The sequence below is a fragment of the Oncorhynchus masou genome, chromosome 25, assembly GCF_036934945.1.
Source record: "Oncorhynchus masou masou isolate Uvic2021 chromosome 25, UVic_Omas_1.1, whole genome shotgun sequence".
Classification (NCBI taxonomy): domain Eukaryota; kingdom Metazoa; phylum Chordata; class Actinopteri; order Salmoniformes; family Salmonidae; genus Oncorhynchus; species Oncorhynchus masou.
Window position 1 is genome coordinate 46,442,298 of NC_088236.1, and position 19,346 is coordinate 46,461,643.

At 42.5% G+C, this 19,346-nt stretch overlaps 1 pseudogene; it reads left to right on the top strand.

Moving 5' to 3' along the window:
- The window catches only part of LOC135514400 (drebrin-like protein A), a 62,509-nt pseudogene that overhangs the window by 41,695 nt on the left and 1,468 nt on the right, over window positions 1–19,346 (top strand).

Genomic DNA, 19,346 nt, shown 5'->3' on the forward strand with positions numbered 1-19,346 from the left:
TGTACGGATGAACGTGGTACCTTCAGGCGTTTGGAAATTGCTCCCAAGGATGAACCAGACTTGTGGAAGTCTACAATTTGTTTTTCTGAGGTCTTGACTGATTTTCTTTTGATTTTCCCATGATGTCAAGCAAAGAGGCACTGAGTTTGAAGGTAAGCATTAAAATAAATCCACAGGTACACCTCCAATTGACTGTAATGATGTCAATTAGCCTATCAGAAACTTCGAAAGCCATGACATCATTTTCTGGAATTTTTCAAGCTGTTTAAAGGCACAGTCAACTTAGTGTTTGTAAACTTCTGACCCACTGGAATTATGATACAGTGAATTATAAGTGAAATAATCTGTCTGTTTCCAATTGTTGGAAAAATTACTTGTCATGCACAAAGTAGATTGCGTAAACTATAGTTTGTTAACAAGAAATTTGTGGAGGGTTGAAAACAAGTTTTAATGACTGCAACCTAAGTGTATGTAAACTTCCGACTTCAACTGTGTGTGTGTATATGTATGTTTGTATGTATATAACACGCTGAGAGATGATTCTGAAAGTAACGGATACATTTGCTTAAACTGTAATAATATAACAATATTTGAAGACAGTAACTCGTTGAATTACTCTGTTACTCCTAAAAGTCATATATTACTCTAGATCATTCTTTTTGTGACATGTTACTTTTGTATCTCATTTCCTCAACACTGTTCCTCATCACTCATCTCACACACACACTGACTTATTCATTTTGCACAATGATTTCACAATCATTCACTAATTCAGACATGGTTACCCAGTTAGCCTATCTGCTGAGGTCTTTATAGAGGTGAGGTTTAAGAGTCAATCAATGTCCTCAGTGTATGTGGGCTACTGTGTGGGTCTTTTAAAATGGCCTGCCTCTGGCCAGCACTAGCCACAGTGACCTCTTCCTTATAACGTCTTCTATTCTGTCTTTGTTGAGGTCCCTACTTTGCTGTACTATACTGTATATGCCTTGTATAGGAGATTCATATAGCAAAACGTCATTGCCTCTGTCCTTAGCTCATAGACACAATGCAAATGTGTGATGTAATCTAATTTGTCAATGTGCTGATACTGGTGAAATTTGAAAGGGCTCTTTAAAAAAAAAAAAAAATCTATCAACGTCTCAATGGGAGAAACTTTGAACAAATTATGTGATATTCAATGTTACCTGTCCTGTCATGCTCTACACTATATGTGACTCCATAAAGTAATCCGAGTCGGAGAGAGGTTGGCAGGCACCGTCTCAACAGTAAACTGTTTCTGCTCTGTTTCTCATGGGCTTGAAAGTGAGGTGAATGGTTCATGGTGTTTTGCTCGTAGGGCATAGAGATCAAATATTCTCTCGCTTATTTGTATTTATTTATATACAGTGGGGCAAAGAAGTATTTAGTCAGCCACCAATTGTGCAAGTTCTCCCACTTAAAAAGATGAGTGAGGCCTGTAATTTTCATCATAGGTTCACTTCAACTATGACAGACAAAATGAGGGGGAAAAAATCCAGAAAATCATATTGTAGGATTTTTAATGAATTTATTTGCAAATGATGGTGGAAAGTAAGTATTTTTCAGTGGAAGGTACTTAACCCTAATTTGCTCCAGGTGTGCTGTACTACTATGCTGACCCTGTAAAACAACACATTTCACTGAACCTATCCGGTGTATGGGACAGCAAAACATATTTTATATTATGATGATACTGGTGAAGTGGTCTGATGGGACAGCCAAACAAAAGTCATATGTTTGGCTATGCTACCAGCCTCGGTCATGTGAATGAACCTACTGTTATGCCTATACGCCATCTCGTGTGTGTGTGTGTGTGTAGTGTTGCGTATTTACAGGGATCTCATTACGGTACGAACGCCCTCTTTGAGAGAGTGTGTGACTTGAGTGAGCAGAGCGCAGCAGGCCAGGTTTTCTTATGTGGAACGGAAAACCTGCAGTGCACCGAGCATAGCTTACATGGGTTCCAGGTGAGACTGAGGGAACAATTTCACTGTGTGCTATTGTTCAGATGTTGTGTAATAAGTGCCTCACTGTCTGTCTGTCTCACTCACTGCCCTTCGCCAACAAGGTCAAATAAGGGTAAAAGAAATTAATGAACAGGCATAACGGAGAGGAAGAAAGAGTGAGGGATGGAATGAGAGGGAAGGGAGAGAGTCATGCTTGAACAGAGCTCATCTGCTGGCACATTTTGGACAGGCGTCACTCTCTGGGAATGCTCGCTAGGATTTAGGCAAAAGTATGCGCAACCAATGCCAACTGTGTGCATGCGTGTGTGCATGCGTGCGTTTGTACGTGCACGTATATGAGAGTGCGTATGAGCGTGTGTGCGTGTACTGTCAACTTAAAATGATATTTTAGCAATGAGGCCCTTTATCTACCTCCCCAGAGTCAGATGAACTTGTGGATACCATTTGTATGCATGTCCATTATGTTAGGGGAATTTTCATGAGCCAATGCTAACTAGCATTAGCGCAATGACTAGGAGTTTATGTGTATCTAGCACACTGACTGGAAGTCTATGGGTATCTGAGTGCTAGCAGATAGACTTCTAGTCATTGCGCTATGGGTAACACTAGTTAGCAATTTCACTAGAGATATTTAGCAACCTTCTTCAAACTGCTTATTTTGGTTTATTTGCTTTTATTTAACTAGGCAAGTCAGTTATAAGAACAAATTCTTGTTTACAATCACGGCCTACCCCGGCCCAACCCTAACCCGGACGACAATGGCCCAATTGTGTGCCGCCCTATGGCACTCCCAATCACGGCCGGTTGTGATCCAGCCTGGAATCGAACCAGGGTCTATAATGATACCTCTAGCACTGAGATGCAGTCAGTGGTGGAAGAAGTACCCAAATGTCATAATTGAGTAAAAGTCTAGATACCTTAATAGAAAATGACTCAAGTTGAAGTAAAATTCTACTTGAGTAGAAGTCTAAAAGTATTTGGTTTAAAATATACTTAAGTATCAAAAGTAAAAGTATAAATCATTTCAAATATCTTATTAAGCAAACCAGGTGGCACCATTTTCTTGTTTTTTATTTTCTTTACCGAAAGCCAGGGACACACTCCAACACTCAGACATCATTTCCAAATTAAGCATGTGTGTTTAGTGTCCTCCAGATCAGAGACCGTAGGGATGACCAGGGATGTTCTGTTGATAAGTGTGTGAATTGGACTATTTTTCTGTCCTGCTAAGCATTCAAAATCTAACTAGTAATTTTGGGTGTCAAGGAAAATGTATGGAGTAAAAAGTATATTATTTTCTTAAGGAATGTAGTGAAGTAAAAGTACAAGTATTAAAATAAATAGTAAATTACAGATATCCCAAAAAAACTAAGTAGTACTAATATTTTTGCTTAATTTTTTTAAAGTACTTCACACCACTGGATGCAGTGCCTTAGAACCCTGCACAACTCGGCAGCTAGTGTTAAGTGCCTTTCTTTACATCAACATATTTTTCATGTATTTGGCTCAGGGATTTAAACCAACAACCTTTCTGTTACTGGCACAATGCTTTCAACAGCTAGGCTACCTGCCACGTGATACTAGTGCTAAGCTGTAACAAACCAAATGTTGGCTCACTGAATCGCAGGATCCATGGTTGTGAAGATGTAGTGTGTTTGTGCTCCTGTCCCTAAGCTGTCTTTCTCTATCTCTCCACAGGGCTCTATTTACCTACGATGGGGTCACCAACAACCTCAAACTGGCTGACTCTGGAGGTAAAGGGTAGTTCCACCTGTAGTTAGTAACAGATACGATTAGCATTCCTGAAACATTATTTTGGTGAAATATAATTTGATATCTGAGAAGCTCATTGATTGCACCCAAATTGTCCATTTGCATTTTTAGGATTCAGACAATAAATATAATACGCAAAATCCGATTTGGACCAAACTTCTTCCTTACAATCACTAAGACGAAGAATCCCCAAAAATGTGTCAAAAGCCACCCACAGACCTCCCCACACCAATCCCACCCTAACAACTGGTTGGCTTGAATTGTGTGGATGACCACACAATTCATTTTCATCGTGAGCCGAATCTATTGGTTTTCTATCCAAAGTTGCAAAGGAAATGTTGTGATCTATTTAATAAACACATGACACCAGCAACATTTATAAAAGAGTGTGGTGGTATAGCAGGAACAGCGGTGTCTAGTTGTCAGAACCTGGTACTTTCACATTACTTTATGGTAGATAATGCAAGGGACATCAATTACACATTTCTCTGAACAAGGGGTGGAAAAATCACCAGATTCACAGGGAATACATTACATAGTATGGAGAAGCAAAACTCCAAGCCACAGCTTCATACTACTTGTCAAACATAGATAGTTGATACTGTATGTTGGTTGTTGGGGTGGGATTGGCACGGGGTGTGGGGTGTCCATGGGTGGCTAACTCATCAAGAATTTTGGTCCACATTGGATGTTGGGTAATATATTTATTAATTGTTTTAATTTATAGGATTCAAATAATAAATTATAATAGCCAATTTTGGTGCAATCAATTAGCTTAATTTATCTGAGATAAAATTACATTTCAATAAAATAATGTTTCCGGAATGCCAATCTTACCTGTTTCTCACTACAGAATCCATTTCAGAACAATGTGAGATGGTGGGTGTCATGGCTTGCTGAAATGACAGAAAATGACTAAAGCTAACTGGACAGTTCTAACTTTCCACTTCATTGTTTTTTGTGACTTTTTCCCCTTTAAATTATAAAGATGGAAAGTTGGTGGTGTTTATTAAGCTCTCTCTCTCTCCTCTCTCTTTCTCTCTCTCCCCCCTGTCTGTCCTACAGCAGGTGGAGTGGTGGAGTTGTCAGGGAAGTTCCACATAGCCAGGCCTCTGTATGGGCTCTGCAGGGCTGGCTCAGCCGAGGCAGGAGGCCCTCGGGTCGCCATGATCTGCTGGGTGAGTCTCATCCACTACAGCATGGCCCTCTCATACAGTCGTATGGACATGCCATACAGTATGTTACCTGATGAACTCCAATGACATGATGCTTGAGGTAGAAGTTGCCCATAACCACAGATCTAGGATCAGATTCTCTACCCTCAAACCTAACCTTAACCATTAGGAGGATCAAAAAATATCTGACCCTGTATCAGGTTATAGGCAAGTTGTTTCAAGCTGTCGTCTCCCACTGGTTCTAGCTACTGTTGGATGTGTTTTGATTGGCCCGTTGGTTTGGGGTCAACGTGTGTGATGTGTCAGTGAACTTGCGGACTCGGGACGCCAGGTCTACCTTCTGACTGATACCAAATATTTTGACCGATGAGCACACACACACACACTCACACACACAAGCAGGGGAGCAGATGCTTAGAATGTTCACAATGTGCTTCGCTGGTCCCCTCTCTATGGCGACCTTGTGGAATGTTGTGGTGTGGGTCAGGGGTGCATCTGTAACCAGGCAGCAAAACACACACACATCTGAAAATTGTGAAACATACTGTACCTCAAAAAAATGTCAGTGTACTTTAATTATCTTGTATAAGATGTTTAACTTGCTAATAACGTTATGCTTACTCCCTAACATTGTCAAATGGTGTACATGCAGGTACCTGATGACAAAAGACTGAAACTAGACTTTCTGATAGTGAACAGAGGCTTGGGTTAAAAAGAGCTCAACACCCCCTGTGTGTTTCCTGTGTTTGTCTCCAGGTCGGGCCAAACGTGGATGAATACCGCAGGACGGAATGTGCCACCCATGTTCCCGCTATCAAGGCCTTCTTCAAGGTACGGTACCACACCACTCCTATCCCTGCCCTGCCCTGCGCTACCAGTTTGTCTGCTGGTCATGCAGCCAGTTTGAGGGGCCTTATTGCAGCTGCAGCATTTGATAGTATTCAGGAGAGGCACGATACAGATTTCTCTCTTTCACTCACATTTCTCTATCCATCTCCTACAATCCCGTGTCGGTACCGTTGTGGAATGTAGCTCTCCGTGGGTGGCTGTTTTGTCTCTTCACTCTGGTTCTCTAACGATGAATAATGGGTAAACGGGCTCCGGTAGTAACTGTCAAGACGATACAGAGAGAGCTGGGTGATGCTAGTGTGGGAAGGGTGGAACTCGCCTGACCAGGCCCGAGGGAATGAATAGTCAAGTTGTCACACACACGCATCAAACCCACACCAGCACGTGCATTATATGCACCCGCATACATCAGTAAATATGCACCAGCAGGCACACACACAAAACCCTCCCCCACACAAACACAACTTCTCTCTGTCTCTCACACATACAAACATAGATACACACACACACACACACACACGCTCTATATTTACACACAGTAGTTTACCTTCCATTGTTGTACGTCTTCCTGTCCTCAGAGCACTTCCTACTGCATAGGTTGGTCTGGTCCAGTTGTGGGCTGGGCCCATACCCAGGCTGGGGTCCAGTCTTCCTGGCCCTATTGTTCCTGGTGCCACCAAGATGGGGAGATGGGCCACCGACAGGCACAACACAAACAACCACTTACTAAGTGGTGACAGAGCCTGGCAGGAAACAGAGAAAGGAATGGGGGAATACAGGGAGAAGGAGGAGTGTGTGTGTGTGAGCGGATGTGTATGCGTGTGTGTGTGGTGTCTGCGTGTGTGCGTGCGCCACAGTGTGTGTTAAGTGGCCAGATGCTGGCAGCTCTGTCTGCTGTGTCCCTCCATGTGTGCCCCTAAAACAGTGTTTATTTAACATTTCCATCTAACTGCAGAGAAGTTTATGGGTTGTCCATTCAGCCTTTAGTCAGACCCCATTTGAACTAGTTTCCATATTAAGGCATCACCCGGTCAACTCCAGAAGCATCCCTGGAATGTTTGATGTTAGTTTTCTAACACTCAATTAGGTATTTTTGGCCAGGCACCTCTGTGACCCCCAGTTTCAGATATACTAGACTGTGTGTGTGTGTGTTTGTATAATTACGTAATATGAATGTGTGTGTTTCTATATGTGTTCTTGGCCCCTGGGTTGCACTGTGGGTCATTCCTTGATAAAAGACTGATGGTGACACACTGTAGTCGACAGGGTCTGAACCCACATATTTGTGTAGGAATAGCCCTCTGAAGTGTGGGAGGAGAAGGATCCCACACATACACACACATACACACATGTATGCTTCACGCACACACACACACTCCCAGTCAGATACAATATAGCATTTTGACTGCACTAATGTCATATTACCATTTTTTTGAAATTGTCGCTTTGGTGTTATTTTCACAAGCCTGTGGTGAATTAATTGTGTATTGTATTTTCGAGTATTATATTGTACTTATGTATTGTAGTGGTCCTGTACGTGGCTGAGCTCATAAGAACATGGCACTTGTTACACCAGAGTTGTGGGTTCTATCCTCATTGGGAACACATACCAAAATGTGTGGACTGTTACATAAATGGCATATATTATGGTATTACAGTACTGTATTGGCCACTGACATTTTAGTCAAGCAGTGTGAAACCTCCCTGTAAGGTTCGTCGTTAAGGGTAACTAAGGCGCAGCGTGATTTGAATTCATCCTATTTTATTGAAATGTGAGCCAGCAAAAAAAACAACTATAAACAATACAACGAACGAAAAGCTTCGTCGTGCAAAAATACATGCAGCCAAACAAAGACAAGATCCCACAACTGATGGTGGGAAAAAGGGCTGCCAAAGTATGATCCCCAATCAGAGACAACGATAGACAGCTGCCTCTGATTGGGAACCATATTAGGCCAACGAAGAAAAAGAAAACATAGATATACAAAAACTAGAGTACCCACCCTAGTCACACCCGGACCTAACCAAACTTTAGAGAATAAACAGGGATCTCTAAGGTCAGGGTGTGACACCCCCCCCCCCATCAAAAAGACCCCAGCAACTTAATTTTGGATCCATGTTTAATAGGGGTGTATTTATTTATTGTTTTGAACCTTCTGGAATATTTGCTTATTGGTATTGGTATTGTATTACTGCACTGTAGAAGCTAGAAACACAAGCATTTTGCTACACCTGCTGTACCATCTGCTAATCGTTGTACACAACCAATACATTGATTTGATTTGTTACATACAGTACAGCTCTAATATTGTCAATATCAGATTTTTTTTGTAATCATATTAGTCATAGAAGTACATTCGAGGATATCATACTTAATGTTTTTACAATACAGACATACATTTTCATAATGTACTTCACCAAATATGTAGTAGACAAACAGGTTTACATGCAAATCTATAATTTACCAAACGTTTTAGTGTTTGTCAATTAAGAGCAGTCAGATTAAGTTAATAGTAAAATTTATTTTTTAACAGAAAATAACATATTAAAAGTACTGTGAGCATTGTGAAAGGCAATCCCTTCATATGAACATGTATTGCAATGTGAAACGTGTGTGTATATATACACAGTACCAGTGAAAAGGTAATGGAGTAACCAAGAAAGAAGATAAACAGCAGGTTGAAACTGTGTAAAACATGGTTGATGTGGATGTCTACAAAGCGTAACACAGTAGCTTTCGAAGATGATGATTAATTCAAAACACCCACATGAATATTAGTTTATGCATATGCATAGGTTTATAAAATTAAAAAAAAAAATTAAAAGTATGATTGTGCTGTTATACAATACTCAGCCTACTGCATATTACACATCAAACTGATTTAAGATTGTCTTTGGCACTTAATAGGTCTAGCCTATACTCCAATATTAACCAATTCGAGTAATCGCCTTTGAGTGTGGACTGTATTATTATGCATACTGGAAGGACTGCTTACCTTGTGCTACTGTACCCTTCAAAATGTATATCCATGAGTCCCGGAGAGAACTTATAGCCCTTGGTAATGCTGTTGTTTAATTGATTGGTTTAGTTAGCCAAAAATGTGTGCATTTGATTTTGAATAGCCTAGCAATAGGTCATGTTTTTATATTTTCATATTTAGTTGGGTGACACATTACCTTTAGCCATACAGAATATCTCACCGCCATGCGTTTCCATCTCCTATCTCTACTTTATTCCTTTCTCGTGCGCGCAGACGGGCTGTCAACAGTTTAGTGAACTATATTGTCACAGGCCAGCTCATAGCCTGTGGCAAAAATGAGGAGACACGAACAACAGGTATAGGCCAATCAAAAAGGTTCTTTATTGTAAACCAAAACTATTAACTTTAAACAAAGAAAAAGGAATGAGGTGTGAAAGTATCATAATGTAAGGTGTATGTAAAGTGCAGGGATGCGTGAATCTGTGTGTGTGAATGACTGAGTGAAAACTATGCAAAACTACAAAGGAACAAACAAAACAGGATCATACCTGGAGGAGCAGAGAGAGAGACAAGTGATTAGTGAAACAGTTTAAATACTTTGAGCTCAGGTGACTCCAATCACTAACGAGCCTCCTCTGCCTGCAGGAGGAACCGCCCCTGGGGCCGTGACAATATTTAGTTGAAAAAAACTACTATCAATGTTCCCAAACATATTTCACTTAGCTTCCCAAATCAAGCACTGGGTAGCTGCATGAATAAGGTTGGAGAGCCCATGGGCAACATGTTTGTGCAGGATATCACCTGTCGGCAGCGAGAGCATGCTCCGCAAGCGGTGGTTCATGCTTGGAGTGAAATATGTGTTCTTGTATGTATTTCTCAGCTGCTCGTGTTAAGCACAGCTCAGCCATAACAGCGAAGTCGCCTACAAAACAGATGGGAAAGCACTCCGCGTCCATTCACTATTCGAGTGCACACAGATGACATGTATTTTTGCCCCTGTTCCTGCCCATTTGATAATGGGCCATTCTAAATCTAAACTAATTTGGGATATTAGTAAAGACTAGATTAAATTGAGAATAGTCTGATGGGTGAATATATTGATCACTTGATGAGAGAATAACTGTGCAGCCGGAGGCAAGGCTACTTTCTCAAATCATCAATAGCCTATAATCGCACCATGCATCCGATTTTATATGTTTTGTTTTCTAAGACATTCTAAGGTTTGTATTATTCACAATTAAACTTGCCTAATAACTCTACATCTAGCATATATGACCTGTTTCAAATGATCACTTTTACGCTCAACATAGCCACTTCATATGCGCACTCGCTCCAGAATGGGAAAAATATAATTAAGATAATATAATCTATTTTTTTCAGCTAAGTTAAATTATACTGAACAAAAATATAAATGCAACATGCGCACCCACTTGGGAGGTAGGGCCACCCACTGAGGAGCCAGGCCCAGCCAATCAGAATGAGTTTTTCACCGCAAAAGGCAATCTCTCTTTCTGTAATGACCATGCTGTTTAATCAGCTTCTTGATATTCCACACCTGTCAGGTGGATGGATTATTTTGGTAAAGGAGAAATGCTCACAAACAGGGATGGAAACAGAATTGTGCACAACATTTTGGAGATCTAAACTTTTCATGTGTATGGAACATTTCGGGGATCTTTTATTTCACTTTACATGTTGCCTTTTTTTAAATTTTGTCCAGTATATATTCTTCTTACTATAAAATCATAAAGTAAAATAATGGCATGGGATTTATAAGGATATCTTGTCAGCTAAATGAAGAAGCCTACAGCCTATGGCATGGAGCATAGCCACATAACATAGCCCTAAAATAGGCCAACTCATATATTTTCTTAATTTCATGTTTCTTTAGAACTGACAAACACATAATTAATTTGTGATGATAATTAAATTAATGTATTCTACTTTTTTACATGCGGATGTTCCGAATCAGTGGCCTGAACATGTGGAGGATTGGAGACGCTAAACGTGTTTTATATTAATTGGCAGACTTTTGAATGACAATAACCAGGCCAACAAAATGTTATGACCGCCACATGCACCAGATAGGTGCAGTCAAATGTGTTGTCTTACAGGGTCAGCCATAGTAGTACGGCACCCCTGGAGCAAATCATGGTTTAAGTGTCTTGCTCAAGGGCACATTTTGACAGATTCCGCACCTTGTCGGCTCGGTTATTCAATCCAGTAACCTTCCAGTTAGTGGCCCAATGCTCTAACCGCTAGGCTATCTGCCACACAAATAGATGAAACACTGATTAGGTTTGGTAAAAAACTGACTGTGATTTTGTGTTGTTCTTAGTCAATTGAAAATGTGCGTAGAGTTTTGAACCAACTGCCTTTTTTTGACGATCATCTTTTGAGTTTTGAAGAGTTGTGAAAGTTGACCACATACTTGTGAAAAGTGCCCCAAAGCGATTAAACAAATACGAAAGCATCTGTGTGGCATTTTTACAGCCCTTCACATTGCAGTCCTGCTGTCCTCAATATTTGATGACCCCATTCTGGGAGACTTACACTTTCCGCCTCTCGTTGATGCGACACATATTTGTCAACCTATTCTCTCTTATATCGCCTTTTTGTAGGGTCTCTAAAACCACATGAGACCTGTGTCCTACAGTGGTACTGCGTTATTTGATGAGTACAAAGCTCACCTAACCTCCTGCTTTGGTTAGTTAGGTCTCATTTCCCATGTGTGGTGTGGTGGAAATGGCACGAGTACAGTAGACACTGCAGGACCACACCAACAAGCCTGATCCTGCTCTGTGTTGAAGCTGAGTAATAATCCTTGTGTCGATTTGAAGGATTAATGATTGAGTGAGTAATGAGAACTCGGTTATTGTTTGTTTTGTCCCAAAAACCTCCGAATGAGTAGTCGGGATTAGGACGTGCTTCGACAGTCAGAATGCCCCCTTGGCACTTCTATTCTCTGGTCTCTCTTTCTCTCCCATCTACCTCTGCAAGTCTCAACTGGCAACAGAGGGACGTGTGAGAGACAGCGAATCACCAGAGGTGTCTGAATGTGTATCCTAATGTGAAACAGTGTTATTGTATCAGTTGGTGATGCCGACGCTAAGCGTGGGAGTCTTTTTGCAAATGGGCTCATTGTTGCTCGACGACAGTAATTGATTAGCATTGAGCAGGACGTCTGCATTGTGGACTGTGTACATTCTATCATGTTGTACAGACCAGTGGGCCTTTGTCCAGTAACCGAAAGGTGGCTGGTTAAAATACCCGAGCCGACTAGTTGAAAAATCTGCCGATGTGTCCTTGAGCAAGGCACTTCACTATAATTGCTCCTGTAAGTCGCTCTGGATAAGAGCATCAGCTACATGACGCGACAGTGGAAGGAGTTTGGGCGGGAGGGGGGGGCTTTTCAGGAGAAGATGAGAATGAAGGGAACAAGACAGGAGGAGGAAGGTACAGGTGAGGATAGAGGGGAGGAGAAAGAATGGAAGGATATGAGACTTCTATGAAAGAGGAATGGACAGGGGTGGGTGTGTGGGAGAGGACGGGAAAAGAGGGGAGGAGGAGTAGCAGCTGTGTGTGTGTAAGGTTAATGAGCACGCTCTTAGCCGTGTTAGACAGTATTAGGGAGTGGCCTATCGTCTGAAGCATAATAGCAGACAATTAGGAGAGACAGAGGAGATAATTTAAATCCTCTTCACCATCCACAACTCCCTCCATCCTCACTCAGTGGCACCTCGCAGTGTGTGTGTGTGTGTGTGTGTGTGTGTGTGTGTGTGTGTGTGTGTGTGTGTGTGTGTGTGTGTGTGTGTGTGTGTGTGTGTGTGTGTGTGTGTGTGTGTGTGTGTGTGTGTGTGTGTGTGTGTGTGTGTGTGTGTGTGTGTGTGTGTGATTTAGAGTTGGGGCTGGGCCTGTGAGGGTGTTTTAATATTTCTCAACACACACACACAATTGGTTGCAAACACACACACACACACATACCCACGTACACACACACAGGCCTATCTGAAGTGTATCAGTACAGTGACAGTTTAGCAGTGGAACACAGTGTACTGTTCTGTGGTCATTTGTCATTGTTGAAATCTCTGCATCCTCTCTGCTCTCTCCACTCTCCCCTCACCTCATTTCACTTTCCTTGTGCTCTCTGTGAATTCTCCATTCCTCTCCACTACACATTCTTTCCTGTTTCCACCCCCCCCCCCCTCCATCTATCTCTTCCAAACCAATAGATTCCTTCTTGTCTTCTCTAGTGTAAGCCAGATACTAGATACAAGCTGATACACAACTGTATAGTTTAGCTACAGCCCAAAGGCCACAGCCAAGAGGAACCACTGAGGGGGGAAAGCTTTCAAAGAACTACTTTTGGAGAGAGAGTGTGTGTGTGCATGCGAGTTTGGGTGTTTGTGCGTCTGTGCACATATGTATTCACAGGGTCAGTGGGTACATGAAAAAGGAGGGGAAATAACCCCTTCTCTTTCCCTCGTCTGGAATGCTGTAGCAGAATTGTATTGGAGTTTGACGTTTCGCATGTTTGATACCGTAGATCATAGCAGCCAATAAAAATGACATTCTTGTTCCCAAAAGTTCTGGAAAGGATCAAGTGACATCATGTGCCTGTGGCAAAGTTGATGTGTGCAGGCCAAAAAAATGCACCAATTTGCTGGACAGCTGAAGTCCTTTCTTGGAATGTTCACCTAAAATACTGAAAGGATGTTCAGGACCTCAGATTATTGAAGGGACTTGAGCTGTCATGCTTACATGCTTTGGAGCAAGTGTCATGGCACTGTGTAACAAAGATTAACAGCAACTCTCTTCTTTCTCTCCTTTCTTTCTCTCTCTCCTTTCTCTCCTTTCTTTCTCCTCTTTCTTTCTCTCTCTCATTTCTCTCTTCTTTCTCTCTTCTTTCTCTCTCTTCTTTCTCTCTCTCTCTCTTTCTCTCTTTCTTTCTCTCTCTCTTTCTTTCTCTCTTTCTTTCTCTCTCTTTCTTTCTCTCTCTCCTTTCTCTTCTTTCTCTCCTCTTCTTTCTCTTCTTTCTTTCTCTTCTCTTCTCTTCTCTTCTTTCTCTTCTCTTCTTTCTCTTCTTTCTCTTCTCTTCTTTCTCTTCTCTTCTTCTCTTCTTTCTCTTCTTTCTCTTCTTTCTCTTCTTTCTTTCTCTTCTTTCTCTTCTCTTCTCTTCTTTCTCTTCTTTCTCTTCTTTCTCTTCTCTTCTTTCTCTTCTTTCTCTTCTCTTCTTTCTCTTCTTTCTTTCTCTTCTTTCTCTTCTTTCTCTTCTCTTCTTTCTCTTCTCTTCTTTCTCTTCTTTCTCTTCTTTCTCTTCTCTTCTTTCTCTTCTCTTCTTTCTCTTCTTTCTCTTCTTTCTCTTCTCTTCTTTCTCTTCTCTTCTTTCTCTCTCTTCTTTCTCTTTCTCTTCTCTTCTTTCTCTTCTCTTCTTTCTCTTCTTTCTCTCTCTTCTTTCTCTTCTCTTCTTTCTCTTCTCTTCTTTCTCTCTCTTCTTTCTCTCTCTTCTTTCTCTTTCTCTTCTCTTCTTTCTCTTCTTTCTCTATCTTCTTTCTCTTCTTTCTTTCTCTTCTCTTCTTTCTCTTCTTTCTCTCTCTTCTTTCTCTTTCTCTTCTCTTCTTTCTCTTCTCTTCTTTCTCTTCTTTCTCTTCTCTCTTCTCTTCTTTCTCTTCTCTTCTTTCTCTTTCTCTTCTCTTCTTTCTCTTCTTTCTCTCTCTTCTTTCTCTTTTCTTTCTCTTCTTTCTCTTCTCTTCTTTCTTCTTCTTTCTCTTCTCTTCTTTCTCTTCTTTCTCTTCTCTTCTTTCTCTTCTCTTCTTTCTCTTCTCTTCTTTCTCTCTCTTCTTTCTCTCTCTTCTTTCTCTCCTTTCTCCTCTCTTCTTTCTTCTTTCTCTCTCTTCTTTCTCTCTTCTTTCTCTCTCTTCTTTCTCCTCTCTTATTTCTCTTCTTTCTCTCTCTTCTTTCTCTCTCTTCTTTCTCTCCTTTCTCTCCTCTCTCTCCTCTCTCTTTTCTCCTTTCTCTCTCTTCTTTCTCCTCTTATTTCTCCTCTTCTTTCTCCTCTCTTCTCTCTTCTTTCTCCTTTCTCTCTTTTCTCTCTCTTTTCTCTCTCTTCTTTCTCTCCTTTCTCCTCTCTTCTTTCTCTTCTCTTCTTTCTCTCTCTCCTTTCTCTCCTTTCTCCTCTCTTCTTTCTCCTCTCTTCTTTCTCCTCTCTTCTTTCTCTCTTCTTTCTCCTTTCTCTCTTTTCTCCTCTCTTCTTTCTCTTCTCTTCTTTCTCTTCTTTCTCTTCTTCTTTCTCTTCTCTCTCTTCTTTCTCTCCTTTCTCCTCTCTTATTTCTCTCTTCTTTCTCTCTTCTCTCTCTTTCTCTCCTTTCTCTCTTCTTTTCTCTCTTTCTTTTCTCCTTTCTCTCCTTTCTCTCTCGTATTTCTCTCTTATTTCTCCTCTTATTTCTCCTCTTATTTCTCTCTTCTTTCTCTTCTCTTTCTCCTCTCTTATTTCTCTCTTCTTTCTTGTCTTTTGTTTTGTTTGCAGGAGGCTCATGTGTTTATCAGTGCTGAGAGTACTGAGGATGTCACAGAGGAGAAGATAGGCACTGAGCTCAGTAAAGTCCGCCCCCAGACAGAGCATGTCAGAAGAAGCAGTCGGTCCAAGGACAAGGAGGAGACAGTGGTGAGTGCTCCTCCTGCAATACCATCGCTGTCCACAGGCGGGGGCGCTAACACCTGGACAAAACCCGGAACTGTGCTTTTACATGGAGTAGGATCCCACACATTAGATTCTCTCAGTTTGAATCTCTGTCATGCATTGTACTTCCTCTATACCTACTGTATGTTTTGAAAAAAAATTCATACTTTAGCAATTATGAGTTACAAACAACCAAGGCTCCTTATGCAAATAGCATGAGTTACAAACTGGGTTTTATATATGTACATACGGTGTTGTTCTCCAGTCACACTCTCTTTCCCCTGCATCTGCCGCTCTCTGTTGATAGGGCACTAACTACAGGAAGACTAACGCTGCCATGGAGATGAGACGGGCCAACAGAGACTCCTTCTGGGCACGTGCAGAGGTAGCCTACACAGAAACATAGTCACAGTTACCCTCATAGTTTTAGACAGTTTTTCTAGTAATTCGTCAATGCAACAGGAGAAAAGTAGTTGTCCTCTTTAATGTTCACATCACGTCACATCACATCTTTAATGTTCACATCACGTCACATCACATCTTTAATGTTCACATCACGTCACATCTTTAATGTTCACATTGTCAACTGTAATAAGTCTTCATCTATTGTGTTCCATCTTCCTCTTTCTCTCTCGCTCTCTCTCAGCGTGAGGAGGAAGAGAGGAAGGAGGAAGAGCGGAAGCGAGCAGTAGAGGAGAGACGCCGTTGGGAGAAAGAGAGAGTGCTGAAGGAACGGAAAGAGGCTGACGAGAGGGAGAGGAAAATGAACGAGAAACTACAGATGATCGAAGGGCAGAGGTCAGGAAGTTGGGCACACACACACACACTGACTCAAGACTTACTAACACAATCTCTGACTCAAGGGTATTCTCGTGTCACTATCAGATATTTGAATGTGTTGTCAAAGTAAAGGCTACTTAAGGCTAATATTCTGAGGTTTCTGACATCTCTGTATCTCCCAGGAGAATGCAGGCCCAGCTGGAGGCAGAAGTGAGGAAGCAGGAGAAATCAAGATGGGTGAGAGAAAGAACAAATGAGTGAGAAAGTTATTGGGCGACTCGACCTCGAGGTGTTTCTGACTTCTGAACTCTGTTTTTGCATGCATCTTTACACTGAACTCTTGTGCCTGTGTGTGTCTGAACTCTGACCTCTCTGTTGGTGTGTGACAGGAGCTGCAGCAGAGAGAGCATGAGGAGGACATGAGAGCTCGCTTGAGACGCAGCGAGTCCATCGAGAAAGCAGCAGTGAGTGTCTCTCTTACTGACCTCTCTAATCCCAATAAACTCCCTTACTACTCTTCCCTAAACACCTCACCTCTTGTTCATGTCATATGGTGTGTCCCAACGCTCTAAAGTGGCTTCCTCTCCTTGTCTCCTGTCCTTCATCTGCACTGATCTGAAAACACAGGATAGGTCAAAAGGAATATGGCCTATCATGGGAACCTGTCCACTTCTTTCACACCAGTGCAGATGAAGGAAAGGAAAGGAGGAGAAGAAGGAGGAGAGGAGATAGCTTTAGACTATTGAGACCTGGCTGTAGTTTCCTTTACATCATTCGGGTAAAAAAGTGTGGTGTGATTCCTCTTCCTACCCGTAGGAGGCAGCAGTGCTGGTATCACAGCGCTCCATGAACCCCAGAGAGTTCTTCAGACAGCTGTCATCATCATCGTCCCAAAGCCCATCCAGCCCCGGCTCCCCTCGTACAGGTAAATTCACTGTGTGTCTGTTAATTAGCATTGGCAAACCAAGGTGTGGCTTGTCTACGCAGTGTGTGATTATGAAGCCAATCAGTCAATCGTGCATGAACCTAAACAACCATTATCGGTCTTGTTGCAGTGCATTTCTTAATTTGGGTCTTTCTTCCCTCCCTCTCCCTCTCTCCTCAAAGGCAAACCTCCATTAAGGCGGTACCAGCGCAGCCTGACCGACACAGCATTCATCTTTGGGAAATGGGACGGCCCTACTCCGACCTCCCCCCGCAGTCCAACATTGGTTTCACCCTTCTCCCGTGTCCCCTCCTCCCCCTTCCACCGCACCATGTCTCCACCCAGCACCAGCTTCCGCCCAATCACCTCTCCCCAGAGCCCCCGCGCCCCCCTGGTGTCCCCTCCCACATCACCCCTCCACTCCGCCCCTGCTGTCTCAGCCCGACCTACCCTCCCATCACCCAGCCCCCAGTCTCAGCCTCCAACCCAGCCCTCTGCCCCCCCAGCCTCTCCAGGCCTCCTAGCCACCCTGACCCCCACCATTCCAGAGAACCAGCACCAGGCTCAGGTTCTGCCACCATTTCCCCCAGATACCCCTCCCCAGTCCCAGCCGGAGTGCTCCCCTCTCCACTAGTCTCCCTGGAGCCTGCCCCAGCACCACAGCCTCCCACTGTCCCCCTGCCTGAGAGTCCACTGCAGTCAACAGGTAGGTCCTCATCGTACACACAGCCTACTGTAGAATGACCAATGGTGTCTGTCAAGCCGTTATAGATTTGTGTTGTCAGTTTGGCATGACTGTACTTAAAACCACAATGGTTCATTATCTCCAATCCAGAGCAGTACACAGCCGTACAAGCTGTACTGGTGGAGGAAGAGGAAGAGGAAGATGAGGAAGAACAGGCAGAGCCTGAGCCCAGTGTTGGGAATACAGAGCCAAGCCCAAACATGGAGGAGGGAGAGAAGGGCTCAGCACCAGATTCAGACTCTTTATCGGGGCAGGAGCCTGTGGCAGAGGAACAAGAGAAGGAGGACCAATCAGATGACGTCCAGGCTTCTGCTAAGCCAGTGCTGGTGGAGCTTTCAGAAGAGGATGAGGAGCCAGCTGTCACAGGTAAAGTACATTGTTTTGTATCTCGTACAGGCCTGTCCTGTTATACAAATTCAAAAAGGTCAAATACAACAATTAAAAGAGAAGAAGAGTGAGGAGTTGTATGTATAAGAATGTTGTGCAAAGAGTGTCTGACACATGTCTTGTTCAGATGCAGAGGTTATTCTTCAGCCAATCACACAAGAGGTTGTGGTCCCATCCACCAATGGGGTGAGAGATGAGTTGGTGGAACACAATGGTACAGGTATGTTTTTTTTTTACTAGGCAAGTCAGTTAAGAACAAATTCTTATTTTTAATGACAGCCTAGGAACAGTGGGTTAACTGCCTGTTCAGGGGCAGAACGACAGATTTGTACCTTGTCAGCTCGGGGATTTGAACTTGCAACCTTCCTGTTACTAGTCCAACGCTCTAGCCACTAGGCTATGCTGCTGCCGTGTATGTAACCACACTCAGCCATTTAGTTATCTCTACTCTACGCTAGCCTACATTGCCCAAGTTGCTCTCAAACTGAATGAACCTTTATATTGATGAGATAACGTGGAATAGACATACCGGTATGCTATGTTACAATTTCCTATCCTTTTCCAGAAATCCTCTTCCTCATGGATTTTTAAGATCATGAAGAGGTTTGAAATACTACACACTTGCTTGTTTAGTAGGGAATGAGAATCCAACCCCTCTCGTGATTCCTCTTTTCCAGAACGATCCATGAGTCCACCCGAAAGGGACCAAGATACTCCGGAGTTGGCTGTTTGTTTCGATGATGAAATTGAGGAGGACTTTGTTGAAGAGATTGAGGACCAGGAGATTTCAGAGAATGGAGAAGAGGTACGGAATGTAACACAATCAACAAAGTAATATGGCCTCTGTCCCCTGCTATGCCATCAAATTTACTCCTGTGTCATTGAAGAATGACTCATTTAATATGAATGCCATGTCGATGAGAACCAAGAGAGGGCTCTACAATAGGAAAAATTAAATTTTCCCCAGGCTGGGGCCATTTGTGATAGTTTTTCTCGCTGTTTCTTTCAGATTTCACCAGACAGACAGATGTGTGTTCGAGCTCTCTATGACTACCAAGCAGGTCAGT